General features: G+C 44.5%; 1 pseudogene; it reads right to left on the bottom strand.

Moving 5' to 3' along the window:
• Window positions 1–17,821: 17,821 nt before the first annotated feature.
• Window positions 17,822–19,221, bottom strand: LOC116558058 (annotated as a pseudogene).
• Between the last annotated feature and the right edge of the window lie 5,576 nt (window positions 19,222–24,797).

Below are 24,797 nucleotides of genomic sequence, written 5' to 3'. Positions count from 1 at the left end.
GATTACAGGCACTCACCACCACACCCAGCTAAGTTTTTGTATTTTTAGTAGAGATGGGTTTCACCGTGTTAGCCAGGGTGGTCTTGATTTCCCAACCTCGTGATCTGCCTGCCTTGGCCCCCCAAAGTGTAGGGATTACAGGCGTGAGCCACTGTTCCTAGCCTTCTGTTTGTCTCTTAAAGTCACGGATGGCTTGATTCATCTCCTGGCTCAAGAGTCTCCTTAATCCCGATAACCCATTTCTTCACTCAGTTATTCATCTAACCATTGTCCACCCATCTACTCACAGGTATTGTGCTGAGTAGGAGAGAGAGAGGTGAATAAGACCTAATCCTTTCCCTTGCGAGAGCTCAGAGACTAGTAAAGATGCAGGCAAGGAAAGAGGTGATTCCAGTATGATGGAGTGAGGCTGGCCAAGGGGAGGAAAGGAAGGCTGGGCGACCTCGTAGGAGTTAGCCAGGGAAAGAGGAGATGACCAGGGTGAAAGAAAGGGAGGGGCAAGAGACTCTGAGTAGGGCACTTTAAAAAAAGTTTTAAGATGGCATCAGAACATGCTGGAAAGTCAGAAAGGAAACTTTAGAAAGAACACAAATATCTATGTATAGACATGGGTTTCCAAATATTTAGAAAGCTGTGTCTGATTTTAATCATTATTATTAATAGTAGTAGTAGCAGCAGCATATATCCAGTACAAGGAACTCATATTTTCACAGCAGAGTACTGATGGCTGTTCTGAATATTGATCTCTAGCCATAGGTTTAATATCCGTAGGTGGATGAACGGTGGCAAGATTCAGTGACATACGCTCACAGGTAAGCTAGTTTGTTGCTTCTTTTTTTGATCATACAACTCTAGAAACATATTCCTATTTCAAAGACATCAACAAATTAAGATACAAATCACACAGCAATGCAAGGGCTTACTTTTCTTGATTCTTGCTACCCACATCCCAAATATGAGAAATCCCAGTACATTTTCACCATCATGAGCATTACAAATAATAACAGTAACAACAATAAACAGTTATGTAGCTTTCCCCACTTGCCAAGTGCCATTTCAGGACTTTTATTGCTCACTTAGGCTTCTCAATAGCTCTATGAGATTGACGGTACTGTTATTCCCATTTTTAAAGCTGATTAAACTAAGGTGGAGGCATTAAGGGCACTTAACTGAGTTGACACAGTAAGTGAGGGAACCAGGACTTGAACCCAGGCCTCCTGAGTCCAGAGCACAAGCTCCAATTTGCTCAGTGCTGCTGAAGAAAGATGCTCTAATCTTTTGCCTTATCTCGGTTTTACAGGCTAAGACACTAAGCCCAGAAATGTTAGACAATAATCAACCCCTGGTCAGGTATTTGGCAGTGCTGTAGCTAGGATGGTCCTTATGCTGTCTCCAAATTCTAGGTTTCTTTGAAATGCAAAATTCTACATGAATGTTGCAGATTACCTGGGCAGCTTTTATTTTGGGGAATGGGAGTATGTCAACACGTGGTTGACATTTTTCACCTGAAAAGTCTGGGGATTTGTCATTGTGTGGGTGTCGTCCGCCCTCTGCCATCCCTTTTCACTCTCTGACTCATCTCCGAGTCTCTCTTTCTATTCCTGGCCTCTTTCTTCTCCCCAGTTCCCCTGCGCCACACGACTGTGAAGATGTCAGCCATCAAATTTGCTTCCCTTCCTGTTTTCCAAAGTCTTCTTGACCCCGGCAAGCTCCCCGAAGCTCAGCCTCAGCTCACCTTCTCCTATGAATGTCCCACCCACTCCTGTGCCAGCAGGAGCCTGCAGAGTCCTACCCAAGCTGTCCAAGTTAAACTTTAAGCAGTACCAGTCAGACGACGAATTGTGGCATGATGGGAAATTTAAGTTATCAAAAGAACTTTTAAGTAGTCTGCAGTGCAAGTGAAGTTGAACTTGCTGGGTGAATAAAAAGTAACAAGGTAGACAGTACATGGGCAATACATTCAGTTGAGGCATTCCAAAAGATAGGAGAAACTTCTAAAAAAGATTTTAGGGGTAAGATTTAGCAACCTGGGGATACTAGATGAAAAAGCAACTGCACCATGGTTGGGTAGAGGAAACCTCGTTGAGTCCAGACACCATGCTTCTAAGATAATTTCTGCTCCTACCTGATTAGGTAACCTTTGCAGACATTCCTAAATTGTATTATTTTTCTTTTCATTGACCTTAAGAAAACCCTCCTTATAAGAATGTTTTCATGCAAATTTTGCATTTTTTCTTCTACTCTAAAATCTATAGATACTCAAAGTTGAAAATTTAAAATTAATTGAAAAGTAGAAGAAAGAGGCCCCTCTGTAAAGACCCACCATGCATTTAGTATTTTAGACCCATCATGCATGTCATATTTTAGTCTAATCTTCTATATGTTGTAATTTGTTGTTTGAGCGCCTAAGGCATGTGAAGACGTGCAGCATATGTACCATGCATTTGGTCTAAGGTATTGCAAACTCTTCCTACAAGCAGTTTTAAGACCACAAAGAGGGCACCTACAAGGCGTGACGTTGATGCTATTTCTTTTCTGTCCACTTGTTCCAATAGCACTGCTTCTGCACAGTCTCCCAAATTGGGAGGAAACAGTAGCATGTCCAGAAGGAAGTTGGGAGTGCCCATGAAGGGACAATCACCATGTAAGAGATGGCTAGCAACGGTGGGGGCTGCTACACCACTGGGCCTAAAGCGGTGGCAGGGCAGGCAGTGGCCAGAGCAGAGAAAGCTAAAACCGCAGGAGGGGAGAGGGCAGCCCTGTGGGAGGAGGCCCAAGGCTGCAGTCTGTGCCCATGGAGTCCTCATGGGGACACCTTTGACCACCTTCGTCCTGACCCCTCTCTCCATTGTGGCTCTAAACCAGCCCAAGGGTTCATTAGCTACTTGGAAAATTTATCAAAAAAAATCAAATAAAAATCAGGTTCAAAAGTGAGTGCAGAGAACAGCCGTAATTCTGTCTCTCTGGAGTTCTGTCTCTCTGGAGTTCCTCTTGTCTTCCCTCCTGCGTCCTTCAAACAAGCCGCTGCATTGCGCTCCCGACTTCCTTTGTAAAATGGGATGTGGAAGGGGCTATTGCAGCAGGCTTTAAACATGAAAATGTTGCTGCAGACAAGACCCTTCCGATATGCAACCTTCAAGAGCAGATTCTTCAAGAATTTCTTCAAGAGCAGATTCTACATGGAGAGGTGGAGCAGAAGCAACGATGCTCAGGACACGGCTCTGGACCCCTGGCCCCACATCTGTGGGATTCTGAGTAGGAACCAGAGTTTTAACAAGTTCTTCCTTTTCTCAAGATTCCCCAGCACAGCTCCTCTGAAAGCCACTGAGTTAGAGGTCAAGAGAGGAGAGAATTTCGGAGACATACAAAGCAGCCTCACTTGACCCCAGCAGGGTGACCAGCTGTCCTGGTTCACCTAGGACAGAGTCCCGGGATGTGGGACTTTCAGTGTTAAAACCAGGAAGGTTCCAGGCAAACCAGGAAGCCTTGGTCACCCTAATTCCCAGGTTGCTAAGTGTGACAAATCCACAATGTCATGTCAAGCTGTTCTGTCTTTATCACATCTTTAGGGAACCTCTGATTAGCCTGGGTCTTGTGACCTTCACAACAAGTGAAGTGGGATGAACTGTGAATCTCTGAATTCCAGTAGAGGAAACTGACACCTAAGGAGCTTTCGGGATTCACCTGAGGCAGGATCAACCAGGCCTGCTTTTCATCTGGGACTGGATCTAGTCACTCAGGTGGGCTCAAACTTAACTCCAACACCACCAGCCAGTTCCTACAAGATGGTGTTCTAGTGAACAAGTCTGTCTATACCAGAACAGGGGTTTCACTCAACACCAGAATTTCCAAATTCTCTGAATATAGGAGGTGCTCTAAAAATATTTGTTGGCTCAACAAAAGGAGGAAAAACTCAATGAAGCCTCACTCAAAATACACATAGGTGGTTATTTTTCCGTATCGCTTCTCTGCTCTGCTCTAAACTCCATGAATGCGGGATCGTGCCTGTCTGTCTGTCTGTCTGTCTGTCATGGTACCCATATCTATAAGAACGTCAGGGACAGTGTGGCACACAATACAGGCTTGCTGGATTTGTTGACTTGAAGGCAAGGTGTAGGCTTTAGGTCAAAGTAGTTGATTTTGGCTACCTGGGACACATAACAGAGTGTGCTCTTGAAGCAAAGTCCATGACACTGTAATAGTTCACCCTGATGGGTACTGCTTGGGGCTTAGGACAACAAAATCCTCTTCTAAGGCTGGCTTTTCATGTGCAATACTGAGATGTTCTGAAGGAGGCCAGGCAGAGATTCCCACAAGGAAAAAGAGTGTCTAGGTTCTTTAACTTACAATTCTTGGCTCGTCTCCTGGGTGCAGCTGAGCCATTGACTCTTGGCTGCCCATGGCAGTTGGAATTTCTTGAGAACAAATCTGATTCAGAGAAAAGAATCTTTCACAGCTGATGTCCCAAACGTTTTCCAAGCAATTTTGATCTTGTTTGTTTTCCAGGAGAGGTGCTGGGGTTTCCATCACCTCCCTCTCTCTGGTCCTCATTTCTGGGGCAGAGGCCAAGCCCTCAACATCTCAGCAGAGTTGGAAACTTGAATTAATAATATTTTTGGTGGAAAAATAAGTTGGTGGCATCAAGCCCAGTTATGATGATGAAATACAGAAGTGGATGAATACAAAACATGATGCATAGACTTTAAAAGAGAGAGGCTGGAGTAAGGTAAAGAGACATTCCCAGCTAAACACCATGCTCTCTGCAGACAAAGCGGCAGCCGGCGTGTGCAAGATGGAGAATTGCTACAAATGGGACCCTCCCAGTGTGAATGGTTCTTACCACTCTCAAAGTCAGACTACAAACAAAGATAAAATAATGCAGATTTTTTTTTTTTTTTTTTTGCCAAGACTGGAAAACTTGTGTTTTACCACTAAACCAAGGGGAGTTTTGATTACATCTAGTGATGTAGAATAAAATTATATGGGTCCGGTGGCTCACACCTATAATCCCAGCACTTTGGCTGAGGCAGGAGGACTGCTTGAGACCAGGAGTTTGAGACCAGCCTGGATAACATAGAATGATCTCGTCCTACCAAAAATGAAAATTATAGAAAAAATGTAAAAATTAACTGAGCATGGTGGCTCATACCTGTAGTCCTAGCTACTGGAAAGTTTGAGGCAGGAGGATTGCCTGAGCTCAGGAGTTCTAGGCTGCAGTGAGCTATGACTGCACCACTGAATACTAGCCTGGATGACATGAGACTTGGCTTGGATTTGGCTGCTGCCTGCGTCTGGATTTTTGTGGGTCAGGAAAAGCTTCCTATGGAGTTGGGCATGCTTCTAATAAGTTGGAGCATCTTCAGGTCCCTAGATATGGTATTATGAAATTACATGCAGTAACTAAGTTTTTAACCTTTGCTGGGTCAAGAGCCCTTTTGAAATATACACAAAATTTTATCTAAAGATCTGAATTTCTTTTTTTTTTTAATTTATTTATTTCACTTTAGGTGTATACTATATCTGGCATTTCTCCCCATGTTATCCCTCCCCACCCTCCCCTCTCCCCACTGTCTCTCCCCTACCCCCCTATCCAGTGTGTGATGCTCCTCTCCCTGAGTCCGTGTGTTCTCATTGTTCGACACCCACCTATGAGTGAGAACATGCGGTCTTTGGCTTTCTGTTCTTGTGTCAGTTTGCTGAGAATGATGAAGATCGGAATTTCTGTTCCCCAGGTGCAGATCTCTGAGCCTGTAGACAGAGACGTTGCCTATCTTTGAGCATCATTCATGTGGTGTCAGTTTACTTCCCCATCTGTTCTTGGACCTCAGTCTCCCCACTTGTGAAATGAAGGTGTTGGACCCGAGGATCGAATGTCCCGTCAGCAGTGAGCAGATTCTACGGCTGGAGGTCCATGGGTCTGTGTGTTGGAAAGGCTGAGAGTGGCTTAGGGAAGTAGGGCTAAGCTAGTGGGATTTTGGTCCAGAGATGCCACCTGAAGAATTCCCCAGAAGGCACCACCACCGAAAATAACTTGCATTTCTGTTCTTCTGTTCTTGCCACCTGACTGAGTGAAGCCTCTGGAATTACAGAAAAAAAACAAAAACAAAAACAGAAACAGTTGTAGAGCCACAGCTTGGTAAATACAGGCGACTGCGTCTCTTGCCAACTCGGTCAGCGCTTTCTCACTGTTTTCCTCTCAGCAACACTCAAGGGCACTCATTCTCCTCTATGAAGCCAGCCAGGATCTGAGTATTCTGTGATTAAGGGATGGGCTCTCTGGGCTGCCTCGGTCTGAGCAGAGGCCACCCCCAGGCTGAGGCTTGAAGCTGCCCCCACGGACGCACGCTGGCTTTGGACACACTCGAGCCTGGAGACAGTTTACTCTGGGTCAAGTCTCCTTTTAGATCTGCTGTGTTCAGAACAAAATGGGTCATTCCGCCTGTTTTCTTGGTTTTTCCCTAGGGATGAGAGTCATTTTACACCGGCATTTGCTGGCTTGAGGAGCATTACATTAAAAAAAAAAAAGTTAGCTGTACACACTTAAACACAAATGAGTAAAACGGAGGAAATCTGAATATGGTCAGCAGGTTGTGTGAATGTCTACTTCCTAGGTGTGTTATGATGTTAGAGTTACGCAAGACACTGTACTGGGGAAGGGCACGCTGGGTCCTGGGTCTCTTTGTATTACCCCTCACAACTGCATCCTAATCTTCAAAGAAAAAGCTTAATTAAAACAATTAGTTGGTACAGACTATATGGTCCCAAGAACAACATTGTCTTTTTCTTTTTTTTGAGACGGAGTCTCACTATGTCGTTGCTCAGGCTAGAGTGCAATGGTGTAATCTCGGCTCACTGCAACCTCCGCCTCCCGGGTTCAAGCGATTCTCCTGCCTCAGCCTCCTGAGTAGCTGGGACTATAGGCATACACCACCACGGCCAGCTAATTTTTGTATTTTTAGTAGAGACAGGATTTTACCATGTTGGTCAGGCTGGACTTGAATTCCTGACCTCGTGATTCACCTGCCTCGGCCTCCCAAAGTGCTGGGATTACAGGTGTGAGCCATCGTGCCTGGCTCATATTGTGTTTTTTATTAAGGCCAGGATATAAATGAATTCAATGCATTTGACAGACAAGTTTCTCTTGTTTGCAGGGAGCTTCCATAGCAGAATTGGCATAATGTATGTACTGGTATTTCTTTTTTTTTTTTTTCGGGGGAGGAAGAATTATATCCTCTTTGATTAAATCCTATGGGTCCTTTCCCCTCACAGGTATGTGTGTGTATGTGTGTGTGAGCCTGTGCATGTGTGCACGCACACTCACACATGCCCATGCTTTCACAGGTGGATCATCAGTAGAGTCCACTCAAGCACCAGCATAGAAGAGAGAAGAACAGAGCAAGGGAGACTTTGGCACCCCCGACAATCTTAATGTCCTGCCTCCAAGTGGAATATCTTGGCTTTTATCGGTTTCATATTTTGGATATGTGTTTAATGTTTCATTTGGAAAAGGTATTTTGCTCCTTTAAAAGTAATTTAAAATCCGCTGATGCATTAGATAAAAAAGAGCAGAGGATGAGATTTGGGGGACAGGACCTACCTTTAAGATCCCGGTCCGAGATTTACTGGCTAGGTAATTTTCCTCATTAAGCATCAATTTCTTCCTCTCCAAATCAGTTACGGGAGGTTAGTAGGAAGGAACCCTGCTTCACAGGTGTGCTGTGTGGATTTAGTGCCTGTTCTGCCCCAGCACAAAGTCTAGTCTGTTGTTTCGTTGGCACTGGACGAACCTTTGCTATCAGTTAGAGGAGGTCCAGGAGGCCGGTCAAGGGGCATCAACTCTGCTTTTCTGAAGTTGGCCTACCAGTTCCTGTCCTTCTGCACCAGAGGGAAAGGAATCCGTGACCCAGCACAGACCCTCCATTCTTTCTCTCTGCTGCCAAGAAAAAAAAATGCTGACAAGCAGGGGGAAAAAATAACACTTGTAAAACTTTCCCTACTCTTGGGGAATTTACTTTGAAATTTGTGCCGGATAGAGTAATTAGTAAACTTGCTCTTAATAGTGTTGCAAAGATGTAATTTTTTCACACCTTCCCTGACTTTGACACGGCGGCTTTTGAAACTTCATTTTGCACTGTGCCTCATTGTTCTTTAATCTGCTGCACTCTGCATTGAGTATCACGGAAATTTCGCACTTACCATGTCAATAACATCTGGCAAAATTGCCACCTATTAAGAGTAAGTGTTCTTTTTTCTCCGGTGAGAAATGTGATGGTGTATTATATTGGTTTCCCTTGAGAGGCTAAGGAGACAATTTTAAAGCAGACAAATGCATTAAAGAAATAACCTGAACTCTAAGAAAAGGTTACAGAAAGTCAGAAACTTTTTCCCCCCTTGTTCTTGGTTTATTTATTTATTTATTGATGGGGAGGAGGGAATAAAGCAGCTGCCTTATGAGGTGAAGGTGCTTTTTGCCTGCAATGACGCGCCCCTCTGTGTCGGAACCGGCTGCGTCTGCGGTGTCTTCTGGAACTGTATTTCTCCACCCAGCTCTACACTAAATCGGAGCACTTCCTCACTTAAGCCCTTCGTAGGGCAGTCCTGCTGCGGGTGGCACCAGGACCCTGCTCCTCTCAGCCATAGTGAGAAAGGCAACGAGCGGTGCCTTTGAGTCAGGCTCAACCACCTATTTGCTGGGCAGCATCAGGCACATCGCTGGACTTTCAGAACCTCTGTGTCCTCCTCTGGACAATGAGATCATCACAGCTGCCCTTTAGCACTGGTCTGAGGAGGTGGCGTGTTTACCAGGGGCCCGCAGGCAAGCAGAGCCCGGTACTGTTGGGAAGCTGAGGCATCGGCTAACTCTCCAGTGCTTCTCTGTAGGTGTTTACTAGGAAGGCCAGATTTTCTCTCTCCAAGGCTCAGCACTTGGGATTCGCAGACACCTGTGATGCATGAATTCAAATCACCAAATTACACATCAAAATGTCCCACTGCGATTCCAGCAGGAAGGGGATCGTCCCACCTCCTCTGCCCCTAGTCCTCAGGCTCATGGCCCCAGCAAGAGTGCCAGCGAGCAGAGCAGCCTCACGTTCTGTCAGCTGCTCCCTAGTCACACAGAGGGAGGAAGGAGACATTCGCAAACAACCCAGCATCTCCCACTAGGAGACATTCTCTGCCACTGGCATGTTGTCACCTGACTGGCTACTTTCTGAGTCTGAGGATGAGCTGGTGTGGCAGGGACTCCGCTCCCAGCATGCTCTGAGACAGAGGCGGGTAGGTGCCCTGAGCCATCCTGAGGACAGCCGAGCAGTGCTGAACGCCTGGCGTGCGTCAGGTCCTGTTCTCAGTGTACTCACTCATGGGAATCTCACAACCACCCTTAGGAGGTAGGAAGTCCTGTTGTCCCCATTCCACAGATGGGGAAACGGAGTCACAGAACCATTGAGTTTTGCCTGAGTTCTCACTAAGCAATTGCAGAATAAAGATCACAGGCCCTGGTCTGGCATTTCAGGCTCACAGCACGGTCCCTTTCCCTTTCTGGCTTGCGGCCCACTCCTTTCCAACAAAGGACCTCCTTTCCCTCATAAAATATTCATTTCCTGAATATTCGTGTTTTGTCCCTTTGTGTAGTTTTCACATATGTTTTTTCTTCTCCCTTAAATCCCTTCCTGGGGTCTACTGTCTCATTCATTCATTCATTCATTCATTTTTTTTTTTTTGAGACGGAGTTTCACTCTTGTTACCCAGGCTGGAGTGCAATGGCACAATCTCGGCTCACCGCAGCCTCCGCCTTCTGGGTTCAGGCAATTCTCCTGCCTCAGCCTCCTTAGTAGCTGGAATTACAGGCACGCGCCACCATGCCCAGCTAATTTTTTGTATTTTTAGTAAAGACGGGGTTTCACCATGTTGACCAGGATGGTCTCGATCTCTTGACCTCGTGATCCACCCGCCTCGGCCTCCCAAAGTGCTGGGATTACAGGCTTGAGCCACCACACCTGGCCCATTTTTTTTTTTTTTTTTTTTTTGAGACAGGGTCTCACTCTGTCACCCAGGCTGGACTGCAGTAGTGTCATCTCAGCTTACTGCAGCCTCGACCTCTGGGGCTAAAGTGGTCCTCTCACTTCCGCCTCCAAGTAGGTGAGACCACAGGTGCATGCCACAATACTTGCTTAATATTTATTTTATTTTTCATAGAGATAAGGTCTTGCTATGTCACCCAGGCTGGTTTCAAACTCCTGGGCTCAAGCAATCCTCCTGCCTCAGCCTCCCAAAGAGCTGGCATTACGGGTATGAGCCACTGCACATGGGCCCATTTATTTTTTTATTCAGTAAAGCTGTGTAGAAGGCTGTGGAAGAGCAGGGATGTGTTTATTAACATCTGTGCACCCAGTGCCGCCAATCTCTGCACTTAACTTTTATGGAATATCGAATTCAGTAACGCAAACAAAACTTCCATTAAGGTCCCTAGGACTCAATAAGTTCAGAAGTCACAATCTGGCAGCCCATGAGCCACGAAGGCACCACAGATACGTATTGGTGAGCCCCATAGGATGTTTAAATACTTGAATAGGGTGCTGACGTATACAGACGTAGAGATTTCACAAGACAAACCTGGAGTTTGAACTTCTACTGAATTCACTGAAGACTGTAGACACCCAGAGCTTACATTTGAACACGGAAACACTGGCCTGTTATATGGAGCAGGCAGTCTGCATGCAGCCACAGGCCCCAGCCCTCCCTGATGTCTTGTACCTGTCTTTTTTTCCTTCCTTATTTAAGAAACCAATTTGGCCCTTGAAGGAGGTATTTGAGTTCACAGCCATTGCAAAGAGTTACTTTAAATCCTCTAAGCAATCCTTACCTTATACACTATCATATGTTGAGCATACCTGCCTGGCGCCAGGCCTTGCCAGATGTCAGGAATTCAGAAGCAAATGAGCACAATGTTTGTCTTAGATGGCATCTCCTACAGGCAGCCTTCCCTGATACACCTAACTAGATTGGTGGCCCAGGCCAGATCCTCCTCAGAACCCTGGGCTTACCTACCCTAACAATGATCACTGTTAAAATTAAAATTAAAATTGCCAGTGTACGTGTCTGATCCACATGATAGACTGCAGTCTTTCATTACGGCAGCTCTGTGTTATTTATCTTTGAATTTCCAGCCCCATATGCAGGACCTGGTAGAGAGGTGGTTTCTGGTCCTGTTTATCTCATGAGTGGATGCAGGAACGGATGAACAAACTGAATCTACTGGATCCTCAACCACGCATCTCTGAACTAAAAGACAGCGAATAATGCCGTAAACGGCTGGTCTAAGATTCCAATTCTCACTTGAAAACCATCAATATTTAGATGACTGTATTTTCTTTACAAATGCCTGCAATATTTCATGTCCTGATAGTATTTACAGTTGTCCTCAGAAATAACTAATTGGATTTGCCATCCAGCCTACAGGGAAAACGTATGAGGGATTGTCCCTTGTTACTTAAATCGGAAGGTGATAACTCACTCCCCAAACTTATATCGTTGTGATTTGGGGAACACCGAAATGGTGCGGGAAGGAATAATGTCCCTGCTGTCACCCTGGTCTTTCTTTTGCATTTACCGCTTGGACAGAGCCATTTGCATCTGAATTGAACCTGCATTAAAATTTCGAGTTTATGTACTGCTGGTGATAAACAAAGAGGTTCAGAAACAGCCCTTAAGCTGTGGAAGCTCGTCCTCCTTGTTTTCTGCGGGACACCCTCCTCAGTGACCTCCATAGATCAGAGGTGACCCATCTCTTGTGTTTCCAAGGCCAGTGGTACATTCCTCATGGCAGGATTTCATTCAAAATGAAAGCCAGGAGCAAGAGCAGCATTTTGTGAGATGTGAACATAGACTTAACCCTTCGCTTAGTGTTGACTTCTCTTCCATTCCCAATATTCATCCTTGCTCATTTACCTTCCTTGACGTTTTCTTTTATTTTTTTTTATTTTTTTATTTTTTTTTGAGGCAGAGTCTCCTGTCACCCAGGCTAGAGCACGGTGGCGTGATCTTGGCCCACTGCAACCTCTGTCTCCTTGGTTCAAGCGATTTTCCTGCCTCAGCCTCCCAAGTAGCTGGGATGACAGATGTGTACCACCATGCCCGGCTAAAGTTTTGTATTTTTAGTAGAGACAGGGTTTCATCATGCTGGCCAGGCTGGTCTCAAATTCCTGACCTCGTGATCCACCCGCCTTGGCCTTCCAAAGTTCTGGGATTACAGTCGTGAGCCACTATGCCTGGTCAAATTTTTCTAAGCCTTTAAATATTTACCTCTTTCTCCTTAGGAAAAGAAATAAAATGAATGCATTACACTGAAGTATTTTTTTTGTTGTCTCCATCACTGAACTTCATCTCTCTGAGGGTAGGGATTATGTCAAAGTTTACTTTTTCCCAGTGTGTCTAGCATGGTGTGACAATGTGATCAACAAAAGAGGAAAAAAAGAAAAGAAAGAAAGAAAGAAAGAAAGAAAGAAAGAAAGAAAGAAAGAAAGAAAGAGGGAAAGAAAGAAAGAAAGAGAAAGAACGAACGAGAGAGAGAGAGAGAGGGAGAGGGAGGGAGGGAGGGAGGGAGGGAGAGTGAATGGTACAAATCTGACTTTTGCCATTGATCAAGGTCTCTGTACAAGCCAAAGATTGCTCTAGTCTTACTGCATCTATTATTTCATTTAATAGTTACAACTCTGTGTATGTAACAGGCACTATTGTTGTTGCTATTATTATTATTTCTACTATTACTATTGTTATTTCATGGGTAAGGAAACTGAAGTGCAGAGAAGTTAGATGACTTTCCTAAGGTCAATAAGTTGTGGAGACAAGATGAAACTGTGGATGCCCAACTCCAGAGCACACACACACAATTCAGTGCTCGTTATAGAAATTTTAGGGACCCATCCTTTGTGTGTGTGTGCATGTCTAATGTAATTGGTTGTAACTTGAATGTTGTAAGCCCAGGAGATGGGATTGTCTCCGATTTCAAAACCAGATATATCCTGTATCTGCTCACTGTGATGCCACCAAATGCAATGGACACACTGTCAGGGCAGGGAATGGCCAAGCCCAGGGCACTCTAATGCAGGGGCCTTGTGGGCTGTGGCTTTCTGAGCTCCAGGACCCACATTTTTCTGACACCTTTTTCTCAGGTGTTCCATGCTCTCTCTGCCTGTTGACCTTTTTCTCTGAACTCCTGCAAAGTTCTATTGGGGTTAGAGTTTGGTCTCTGGGGGAAGGCAGGGTATTCCCACAGCCTAGAAATGCATGTGATCAAACTCCCTTTGGAGAAGATGAGGAAAAAAAAATCATTCATATTTGAAGATGGAAGTACACTTTGACCACCAACATAAAGCTCTCACAAACAACAGTTACTGGCGAAAGCAAGGTTCTGCCTATCTTTAGATACTGAGGATGATGAGGATTCCTGTCCTCCCGGCATGCATACACACCCTATAAACTGTCTTCCTCTTGAATGGGACAGAGCCTGTGAATACAATTCATGCTGCTTCACTGAGGAGGTTACACTGCTAGGTGAAGGAATTTTAAAGGTATAATTAATGTTCTCAATCAGTCGACTTATGGTTAATCAAAAGGGAGATGGTCCTAGGTGGGCCTTACATGCTCCAGTGGGCTTTTTTTTTTTGAGACGGAGTTTCACTCTTGTTACCCAGGCTGGAGTGCAATGGCACGATCTCGGCTCACTGCAACCTCTGCCTCCTGGGTTCAAGCAATTCTCCTGCCTCAACCTCCCGAGTAGCTGGGACTTCAGGCACGCACCACCATGCCCAGCTAATTTTTGTATTTTTAGGAGAGACGGGGTTTCACCTTGTTGACCAGGATGGTCTCGATCTCTTGACCTCATGATCCACCCGCCTCGGCCTCCCAAAGTGCTGGGATTATAGGCGTGAGCAACCGCGCCTGGCCCCAGTGGGCTTTTAAAAGCAGAGATTATCCTGCTGGACTGGAGGAATCATCTTGCTATTTTATGATGGATCTATGGATGAGTGCAGGGGACAAGGGGATGACAGCAGGGGACAAGGAGATGAGCAGAACCCCACAACCACAAGGAACTGAATTCTGTCAGCAACCAATGAGCTTGAAAGAGAAATCTGAGCCTTAGATGAGATCACAGCTCTGGCTGCCAACTGCACATTGGTTTTAGTTTGGCAAGACCAAGAAAAGGACCTATCAAGGTGGTGGCAGACTGATCACTGAGGGAAACTGTGAGTAATTAATTAATGTGTATTGTTTTAAGCTGGTAAGTTTGTGGTAATTTATTGCATAGCAATAAAAAAGTAATTGAGATGCTATGGTCTGAATGTTGGTGTCTGTATTAGTCTGTTTTCACACTGCTATAAAGAACAACCTGAGACTGGGTAATTTATAAAGGAAAGAAGTTTAATTGACTCACAGTTCCATGTAGCTGGGGAGGCCTCAGGAAACTTACAATCATGGTAGAAGATGAAGGGGAAGCAAGGCACATCTTACATGGCAGCAGAAGAGAGAGAGAGGTGGGGGAGGACTGCCAAACACTTTAAAACCATCAGATCTTGTGAGAACACACTCACTACCATGAGAACTGCCTCCATGATCCAATCACCTCCCACCTGGTCCCTCCCCTGAAATGTGTAAAGTGCACTTTGCTAGGACAGGATTCAGTTAACACCAGCACAATTCACTTAGAAGACACCTCTGTCTACCTCCTCAATAATCCAATTCTAATTCACAATTGGAGGTAGGAATTTAACTTACAAGGAGCATATGTGCCACACCTTCTGCCTGATTTGCATAAGGGTCCTTTGTACTGAAGAAGCCCTGATGTGGTCCAGGGAGATGCCACAAAGGTACCCCATCCAGAGACAGTGAGGGCATTGGCTGCTCTTCAAAGTCAAGGAGGCCACATGTGAGTGTTTATTCTGATGTCTTCGGTTGAGGACAGGCAGGTCCAGGGTGGTACATTCAAATGGTGTCATGAAGCAAGATTGAATTCATTTATTCACAGAAACACTTACTGAACACATAGTAAGCATAGGGCAGTGTAGCAGACCCTAGGGGTGGAAGTGCAAATAAAATATTGTAGGGGGGTCTCTGAGGGATTACATTCTAAGGAGGAAGATGGTCTTTGAAATAATCAATTACCATACAGAGTAGTGGACACCAGAGAGCTCTGTCCTGGGTGAACTCAAAGATGGAAGGGTGGGATGGTCAGGAACGGTTTCATGGAGAGACACAAGGGGTCTTTGCCTTGAAAGAAGAAGAGTAGTCTCTGGGAGGGGAGGTTGGGGGGAGTGGGTCTTGATTAGCAAAGAGAACAATGTCTACAGATGTTCTTTGTATTGTGGAGATCCCAGGGAGCCTGCTGAAAACTCGAGATTCGCTCCTAGGATCCATGCCTGTGAACATCAATGTTTGCCTACAATTTCAGAGTTTCTCAAGTTGTCGACAAGCTCCTTCTCTTCTGAGAGGCCTTTAAAGTTTCTATTTACTCCACATTTTTCTTGGGAGCGCCTTGTCTAGCCTGAGAGCCTCTGGGAAGATCCTGGGACCACTGTGCCCAGATCTTCCTTGCATCCAGAGGAGTCAGCATCCTGCCATTTCCTGATTGGCTGTGGTTTGCCCACACCTGTGGGAAGCTGACTCCAGTGCCAGGTATTCTAGGAGCCCCGAAGGGTGAGGCAGGGTGTGCTCCAAAGTATCTCTGCCGAGGCATATCAGCCAGTGAGATGTGGAGGTGGCAGCCTCCTCCACAAACGCTATGTCACCTCTTGAGGGACACGGGGTTGACTCTCCACGCACTAGCTTAGGGGGGTACACCATTCTGTCAGTCAAAGGTGCCTTCATTCGTATCCTGCGATTACTTTTCTCTTAATTTGTCTTAGTTCCTCTTTCTCTGTCTGACTGCTGATTGTTCAGTTTCTGCCAAGCAGGAGAGAAAAGCCTGAAATGAACCCAGAACTTCTGCAATGTAAGGCAGGAATATAATTGAACAGATCTGTGAAGAAGCCTGACAGCAGCCCTAGTACTTGGCTATGCTCCATGAAAGGTATGAGAGACGAGTTTCCTGGATTGCAGTGCTGACCTAGGTTGGCTCTGGAATTGTCGTTGGCTCCCCTGTACCACATGAAACACGTTTGGTCATGGAACTTTTTTATTCTCCATAGTACAGAAGAGATCAGACTCATTATTAACAAAAACAACATAAGCAAATAATTTTTAAAGGCTGGGGAATATAAGGTGAAAGGAACAAGAGGAGTTATAAAACTTGATAAACATTTCAAGCTTGTGCTCACCTTAAGGCCACGTGCTCCTTCCAGCCTGGGACTCTGACCTCTGATCTCCACTTGCCAGGGTGTCTCTTGTCGCTGCAGTGTTATCTCCAATGCCACTGCTCCCTTGACCAGGAGATCTAAATTTGTCCTAACTATCCAACTGCTCTCAACCAAATCATGCTGTATCATTTCCCTCTTTGCACCTACTGAAAACTCAGATGACCTTGTTCTTTCATATCTTTGCATTTTTGTTTTCTCTCCTCTTCCAAAGAGAGCACAAGCCCATTTTGTAGCACCAGTGCCTGCAACAGACACACACTAGTTATTTACTGGAAAAAATGGCTGAACGTTCTGGTTTGCTTGCTGGGGTTCCGAGGCCCCAGACCAGCCTTGAACAGTCTCTGATTTTTAATTCTCAGCACTTACCTCTCTTCTTCATTTGGTCCCCTCTTTTCAACACCCATCCCCCACACACAATTGTGCACACATTCACACACACAAAGACACACAAACCCACACAAACACGTATAAGCACATTCATCCGAACACATACATACACATAAAACACACTCATCCAAGCAAACACACACAATTACATGTAAGCAAACAGCACGTACAAACACACACACACTCATGAAGAGAAGGAAGCCATCACTGCTTCAATCAGGAATTACGTCAAGGAGCGATTTTACCACAAGAGCCTAAGTTGGAGATGGTGACAGATACGTGGCAGGTGAGGGCTTTGGGGTGGAGGTGAGGGAGTGGTCTTTCTTACAGAGCCAATGGGTCAGGGATCCTTGGAGAAAAAACCAGCCTCAACTTCTTTAGTTTCACCGTTCCTAATGATAACCTACATTCTCAACATATTAAAAAAAAGATAGAAATATCTTCTAAGATTTTGCATGCAAGCCTTGCTACGTTTTTATGAGTGGGAGAGGCAGGGCTAAAGCTGATGAACAGTAGTGTTTTAAATTAACTTCTGAACTTTATAGAAGCTGTAATGATCGGTTTATCTGTCTTTATCAGCCTCGTAATAGCCAAGTAGAGGGTCAAGGCTTGAGCCTTTAACATTCCATTATGCGTCTGGGAAAGACTTCTGCCAGGGTCATTATTGCTTAATTTTACCTTCTTCTTCTTCCAGTGACTTTATTAAAGGAGCCATAAGTGGTTCATCAGTGATAGCGGGTCCCGCCAGTGTGACTGCTCCTGCCCTGACATCTACCCTGATGGGCAGGAACCGAGGTGTCTCCTGGTAGAGAAGAGTCAGGGAAGTCTAAATCCCTTTCGGGATTTGGTGGAAAAACTCGCTTTTGTGTGGTCTTGTTGGCTATTAGCATGGCCATTTCTAGTGCCCTCTTCCAGGTTTCCACCTCCCGAGATCCTCCTCAGTTTTTTCTATACATGCGTTGCTTTCCTGGATGGCAGGATGGTGTCTGGAACGAAGCCTGAATGGGTGATATACCTTACCACACCTGTCTGTTCCTCAGTTTCCCTAACTATAAAAGCAGGATAGTGACTACTAATTTTTCTTTTTTCTTTCTTTCTTTTTTTTTTTTTTACCTGAAGGCAATTTATTAACAGAAAACATTTTGAGGAGTCTTGTTCACAGACGGCAACCACGGTGACCTCCCTTCCTGTGGGTGCTGTCAGAGGGGATGGGGGTGACGTCCTCAATCCACCCGATCTTCATACCCAAGCGAGCAAGGGCTCTGAGGGCCGACTGGGCTCCAGGTCCAGGGGTCTTGGTCCTATTTCCTCCTGTGGCCCGGAGTTTGATGTGTAGGGCAGTGATGCCCAGCTCCTTGCACCTCTGGGCCACATCAGCAGCCAACAGAGCAGCATAACGCAAGGATTCATCTCGGTCTGCCTTCACCTTCATCCCACCAGTCACACGGCAGATGCTGTCTTTGCCAGAAAGATCAGTGACATGGACAAAAGTGTCATTGAAGAATGCAAAGATATGCAGACACCAAGTACATTCTCTCCTTCAGCCACCTGAGGTCCAAAGCCTATGACCTGTTCTTCCTTCTTTTCCTTCCCCTTTCGAGGTGCTATTTCTGCACGCCGTCTCCGGACTCCATGCCAGAAAGGCCCACTAATTTTTCTTTTCTGTAGGCCCTTCAGATGATTGAAAGAAATCACTGGTGGCAAAATGCTTTGCAAACCGCGGTGGGTTAAAGGTTGATGAAGGTAAAAACAGCATTGCCTCTTTTATGTCGTCTGTGCCTTTATCCTCCCCTGCCCCCAACAGTGGATCCCGTCCTGCCTTTTTCTGTTTTCCTGGCACCTTGACACACAGGGCCTTACAGCTTGCATGTCCAGCTCTTCTGGGTTGATTACCCCGTTGCATGTTTGACTGTCTTGTGCCATTGGACCCAGCGGTCCCTGAGGGCAAGCTTTGAGCCTCCCTCACCCCTGAATCCTCAGGGCCTGGCAGGGGCCTGGAGTCCACAATGTGTGTGTTTTTGTGGTAACAGAGCAACCCACATGCATTTGTGTATTTTATGTAGGAGGGTGAGATCGAGGAGATCGGGTCATCCTGGGGGCACCCCTATATGGAAGGTCCTTGGCTTGGTGGCTTACATCATTATCTCCTTGTAAGTGATTTTTTTCATTTTGCAGAGGAGGAGACTGTGACTGAGGATGATTAAGCACCTTTTCCAGGGATGAACACCTCTGCAGCTCTCTTTGGAGCATCACCTTGGTAGAGACAACTGCCTTCCTGAGCCCCTGTGAGCATTTCTCATAGCCTCTGGAGATTGTTCTGTCCAAAAGTGAGCAGGTGGTTTGTGCCGCCCATTACCTCCAGCTTTTCCTGCTATGTTAAATGAGACCCCTGTCCACCTGCGTTTGTGTCAGGTTCCCCACCTTTGGTCCGTACTACAGGTGCAGGAGTCCACCCACCTCTCACCACCTGCACGGAGGCCGCCATCGGTCACCTGAGCTCCATGTCTCTTTACTTCCTCTCTTGCCACTCACTAATCCCTTCCTCAGACTGTGGTAATGTTTCCAGAGTATACATCAGCTGAAGTCCTTGACCAAATAAAACTGTTTGCAAGTTTCTCATTCTTCCCACAAATTACTCTCCCTGATCTGTCTCCCAGTCTAGCCTCCTCCCACATCACTCTTCAACCTGTTAACTAGCCTCACTGGTCCTCTCTCCCTTCTCCGAAAGTCCCTTGTTTCTTTACAAATTGCCCTCTTCCCTGGCTGGGCACAGTGGCTCACGCCAGTAATCCCAGCACTTTGGGAGGCCAAGGCAGGCAGATCACCTGAGGTCTGGAGGTTGAAACCAGCCTGGCCAACATGGTGAAGCCCTGTCTCTACTAAAAATATAAAATTTAGTGGGGTGTGGTGGTGTGCACCTGCAGTCCCAGCTACTTGGGAAGCTGAGGAACAAGAATCGCTTGAACCCGGGAGTTGGAGGTTGCAATGAGCAGAGATTGCGTCACTGCACTCCAGCTTGGGTGATAGAGTGAGACTCTGTCTTAAAAAAAAAATGTCCTCTTTCCTAATACAGCTCTCCTGGCTCTTCAGTGTGATTTCTCTAGCAACAATATTGGAATTATTAATAGGGAAGCCTTTTTAAGCGTGATGCAAAATCCAGAAGCCCAAAAAATAGATTGATGGATTTTTCTTTCTATAAATGTATAACTCCTGTCTTGCAACCTGTGTGATATATGTCATACTAGTTTCTTTCATATATAAAGAGCTTTTGCAAATCATTAATATAGCAAAACAATCCAATGGAAAAAAACTGAAAGAACTTTAGTAGACAATTGACAAAAAGGAAACGAATTACTATTTAAAATAGATTCTTGATTTGTTCATAATAAGGAAAATGCAACATGCAAATGGCAGTGGGGGAATGGGAAATGGACTTTGTAGATGTGATGGTATCTGTGAGTGGTCAGTTAGCATATCCTCTTTGCAAGACGAATTGGGGGTTTGTGTCAAACGGCATGATTCACACTCCTTAGCCTGGTGGTTCCACTTTAGCATTTTAGCTTTTTGAGGTACTTACACAAATTCACAAATGTGCTTCTTGTGACTTTGTTTAGGATAGTGATTAATTGGAAATGATCTAACTTACATTTGTAGATTAAATAAAACATCAAATATTCTTACAATGCAAAACCATACAGCCCCTAAAAAGAAAGACGCAGCTCTATGTATCTGCTGACACGAAATGATCTCTAAAATGTATTTTTAATTAAAAAAAGAAAAGTACAGTCTGGGCAAGGGGGCTCACCCCTGTAATCCCAGTGCTTTGGGAGGCTGAGGCAGGCAGAACACCTGAGGTCAGGAGTTCAAAGCTAGCCTGGCCAGCATGACAAAAACCTGTCTTTACTAAAAATGCAAAAATTAGCCTGGCACGGTTGCAAGTGCCTATAATCCCAGCTACTTGGGGGGCTGAGGTAGGAGAATCGCTTGAACCTGGGAGGTGGAGGTTGCAGGGAGCTGAGATCACGCCATTGCACTCCAGCCTGCGCTACAAAGCGAGATGCCATCTCAAAAAAAGAAATGTACAGCACAGTGTGCCCACTTTGTTACCACTCATGAATGGGAAATGCTAGTGCTTTTTTGAAGAAAAAAGGTAGCAAAAGGAGGCACTTCACTTTTGTACTGCCGATTTTTCTTTTAAACAATATATGTGATTTACCTAAACAAAATAAAAATTGGTATTAATTTTATAATAATAAGTTGAATGATGTAAATCTATATTGTTTATATATGTAAATGTATTTCTATAATTACATAAAATAATTTATCATAGTATACACGTACCTATAACAGGGCATAAGTGTGGCTATGCTATGTTACAGGCTATAGATACAGTATGACGTAGAGCTCTGGCTAATGTTATATACCAAAGCCATAGTCATGTCCTGTTGTAGGTATATATGTAAATAATAACATAAATACATATAGGTATGCAAATATTTACATTTATACTCGAAACAGATAAAAACTGGAAGCAAATATAATGAAAAGTTAATTTTGGTTTTCTCTGGGTGGTGAAACTGTAAGTAGCTTTTTTTCTTTTAACGCTTTTGTACATATATATTTTTAAATTTGCATTGTAAATATTTGTGTATATGTGTTTACATATGTGTGTATGTATAGATGTATGTGTATACATATAATCAGCATAGATTATATAGGCTGTTTAGTTCTCGTGTTTAGTTTTCTTTTCTTACTTCCGCCTGTTTTAAAAAATCCTAAGAATATAATTAGACATGATTACATAAATATGCTGTTACATTTCTACCTGCCAAAGGAATTTCATATTAATTATTTCCTCTGGGTGCCCCATTGCTCTGGAGGTAGCTAGAATGTACATGAATACTACCATTTTACAGATGAGTAAACTGAAGTTCACTCCAGTTCAATGGAAGGATATGAGGCAGAGCCAGGGACTGTTGGCCAACTTGGTTTTGGGCTGATGATGGACTGGGCTCCAGTGAGCAGCAAAGGCTCTGGAGATCTGGATACTGCCAGCCTTGCATTCCACCTGTGCCCTGTTGCAGGACCCTCCAAGGAGCCATGCCTTCCAGGAGTACCAGGAGGAAGGTACAGGGGTGCCCACTGTGGGCACAGTGAGGCTCTCTTGCTTTTTTCTTTTCTCCACTGCATCAAAGTATTTTTTAAAAAATCATCATCATAGATCAGAAAATACATGAACGTATTGCAAATAAATGTAATGAAAAACTGGAGAACACACTATTTTCTAAAAATCTTAATTGCATCTTTTTTATCTTCTTTTTGGAAACTGAAGAAAAACAAAAACAAAAAAGGCTTCGAGTCTCTGAAACAGCTTCCCGTTCGACCCGTGCAGGTCACATTTACGTGTAATTCTTAAATTGGTAGTTGAGCCTGCATTTTGGCATTTACCTTCCTCAAATCCCTCCAGGGGGGAGCGTCATCATTAGCCTCAGATCACATCACTCTCGTGCTCAAAGCTCTCCGCTTGCTTGCATCTTACTGGGTGTAAAAACCAAAGTCCTTGCAATGACCTTCGAGCTCCTGCGTGATCTCCCCCATCTCTGCCTCCCTATGATTTGATCATTCTGCTCCAAACACATGTCCCCCGTGCTCTTCCGGAACACGCCGAGCAGGCTCTGCCCCAGGCTTTGAACTTGCTTTTCCCTCTACTTGGTTATCTTTTCCCCCAGAGGGACACGTAGCTTCTTCCCTTGCTTCTTTTTGTCCTTACTGAAAAGTCCCCTGTCATATGAGCGCGTTCTTAACCTCCGTGTGCATGATACTAACACAGCACACCACCCTGGGACTTCACAGGACTCTATATTTCCTTTCATGATTTATTTTCTCTCATAGTGTGTATCCCCATGTGTCATGGTGTATATTATCTCCTGCCCCACGGATGGCTGGAATGGAAACCTCACGAGGACAGGGATGGTATCTTTCATGCTCATTGCCAGCATGCAGGACTATACAGACGATGGAGATAGTAAGCGATGCAAAATTGATTTTAAATTGTTTGGTGCTGTGCCAGAAGGAGTGATTATTCTCACTATTCCGCTTCCTCTGACCTCTGAACGCCTGCCGGAATGATCTGGACTGCTCTGTTTGGCATTTTCATTATATACTGTCTCATGTTACAACTTCAAAGTGTTCTAATTTTACGTATTTGCTTATTTGGTAAACATGTATTCAGCTTCACCTGTATATACCAAGTGTCTCAGAAACCTGAAATCGTTCCTTAAGACCAGAGAACAGATAACAGGCTGACAGCATGCTGATTTTGTTTTTTCATCCCACACTTCATACCTAGGACAGTGCGGGTGGAGAGTCAGCCCTCAAGAGAAAGAACAAAAACGTGAGTCACTGGGCTATCCACATTCAGTAAGCTCCCCTGGTACCAAATGCTTGTGGGTTAATGAATTAGGAACATCAGTTTTCTTGGTGCAAATATGCTCCCAGCTTAGTTAAGAGGTTCTTCAGTTTGAATTTGTTTGGATGAAAACAAGATGGTTCCAAATTTCTGTGTAAATCTGAAACCAGACAAGTTTCACACAGTTGCACATTTCAAAAAAAAAAAAAAAAAAAAAAAAAAGTTCTGCTCCCGTTTGGTAAGTATTCTGTGTATCTGAAAGAAGAAAAAACACACACACACTCTTGTAGTTTCCAATTGCAAAATGAGTCTTTCTTTCCTCTCCAAAACCCTTTATGTGCCGTGAGTTGGTGAGTGTACACCGGCTTCCTGGTATGTGTGTGCAGCCCCGGGATGCTACAAGTCACGTTTGTGATATGTCGGCTCTGGGAAATGCTGTGGAATCTGTCAGAACAAGCCACTCCACGTAAATACAAAATGCTCTTTTTCACCCGAGTGGCCACGAGCCTTTATTCAGGGCTTAAACCCCAGTTAGGCCTATATGAACAGCATATACCAGGAGCTCTTCCTACACACACACACACACACACACACACACACACACACATCTTTATCTTTCTGTCATTCTCTGCTTTAACTACATTCTGAAAATCTGGAGGTATGCCAATCTTTTTTTTTTTTCCAAAGAGGAAAAAAATCAAAAGTTTTTTGGTAATTGAAATTCATGACAAATTACAGACAGTTTTTTTTTCTTTCTTTTTTAGAACAACGAGTTCTTAGAAAAGTGTCTACTTACTGAAAGGAAAAGCGTGGAAGCCGTGTGCGCCAGTGGACGTGATGTCGTGACTCGCGGCTGCTCTGGGCTGACAGGGACCAGTGTCAGACCTCTAAGTCACAGCCACGGGAAGACTAGTGTTGGATGCCAGGTAGTAGTGTGGTATCAGAGAAAACGGGTGGTCCTTTTGTTTTACACCTGTGTTCTTTTGCTGTCAGCAAGGTGGGCCCAGGTAAAGCTGGCGTGGGTGAGCAAGGGGTCCCTGGTTTTAAAGGATTAGTTATTCCAGTAATACGCTACATCCTGTTCACAGCCAAATGAGGTGGCCCCTCCAATTTATCCCTCAGGCAGGTTTCAAGAAAATCCTGCAGTCCAGTATAATCGATTATTTCATATCTGAGAAAAGGTTTTTGTGTTTTTATTTTGTTCAAGTGCTTGCTTTAGGACGGATATTACCATTGCTTTTAACAGCCTCCTTTGATAAATTTTCTCCCCAGAAGAGACATTTTTTTGTTGTTGTTTTCAAGGCTACACAAAGAACATAACTTTGGTTTACTAATGGAAACCTTCTAGCTACTGGTTAATTCATTACTGCACAGTACACTTTTAAAAGTCGCTGACAATGTGCTTCTTTGTTTTTAATTTCTTTGCATATATGATTGTATGAGTGCACATGTCAGCAACCTTTTACTTTAAAGAGATATGCAAGTCCCCATGAATTATTATACTTTCCCTTGTTTTCGTGACCACTTAAATTTATAGGTAAATATGTGTACATTTGGGAAAAACTTTTTTCCACTGTTCCGATTCCTTTCTTCAAAACTTTCCTAAGACTACAGCAGAGATGCTGAGACGGCTGGGACCTGGGTGCAAGAAT

Source organism: Sapajus apella, unplaced genomic scaffold (assembly GCF_009761245.1).
Source record: "Sapajus apella isolate SASKATOON/1434 unplaced genomic scaffold, GSC_monkey_1.0 scaffold20, whole genome shotgun sequence".
Classification (NCBI taxonomy): domain Eukaryota; kingdom Metazoa; phylum Chordata; class Mammalia; order Primates; family Cebidae; genus Sapajus; species Sapajus apella.
Note: the sequence above shows the minus strand (reverse complement) of the source record. Positions and strands in the feature narration are given on the sequence as shown.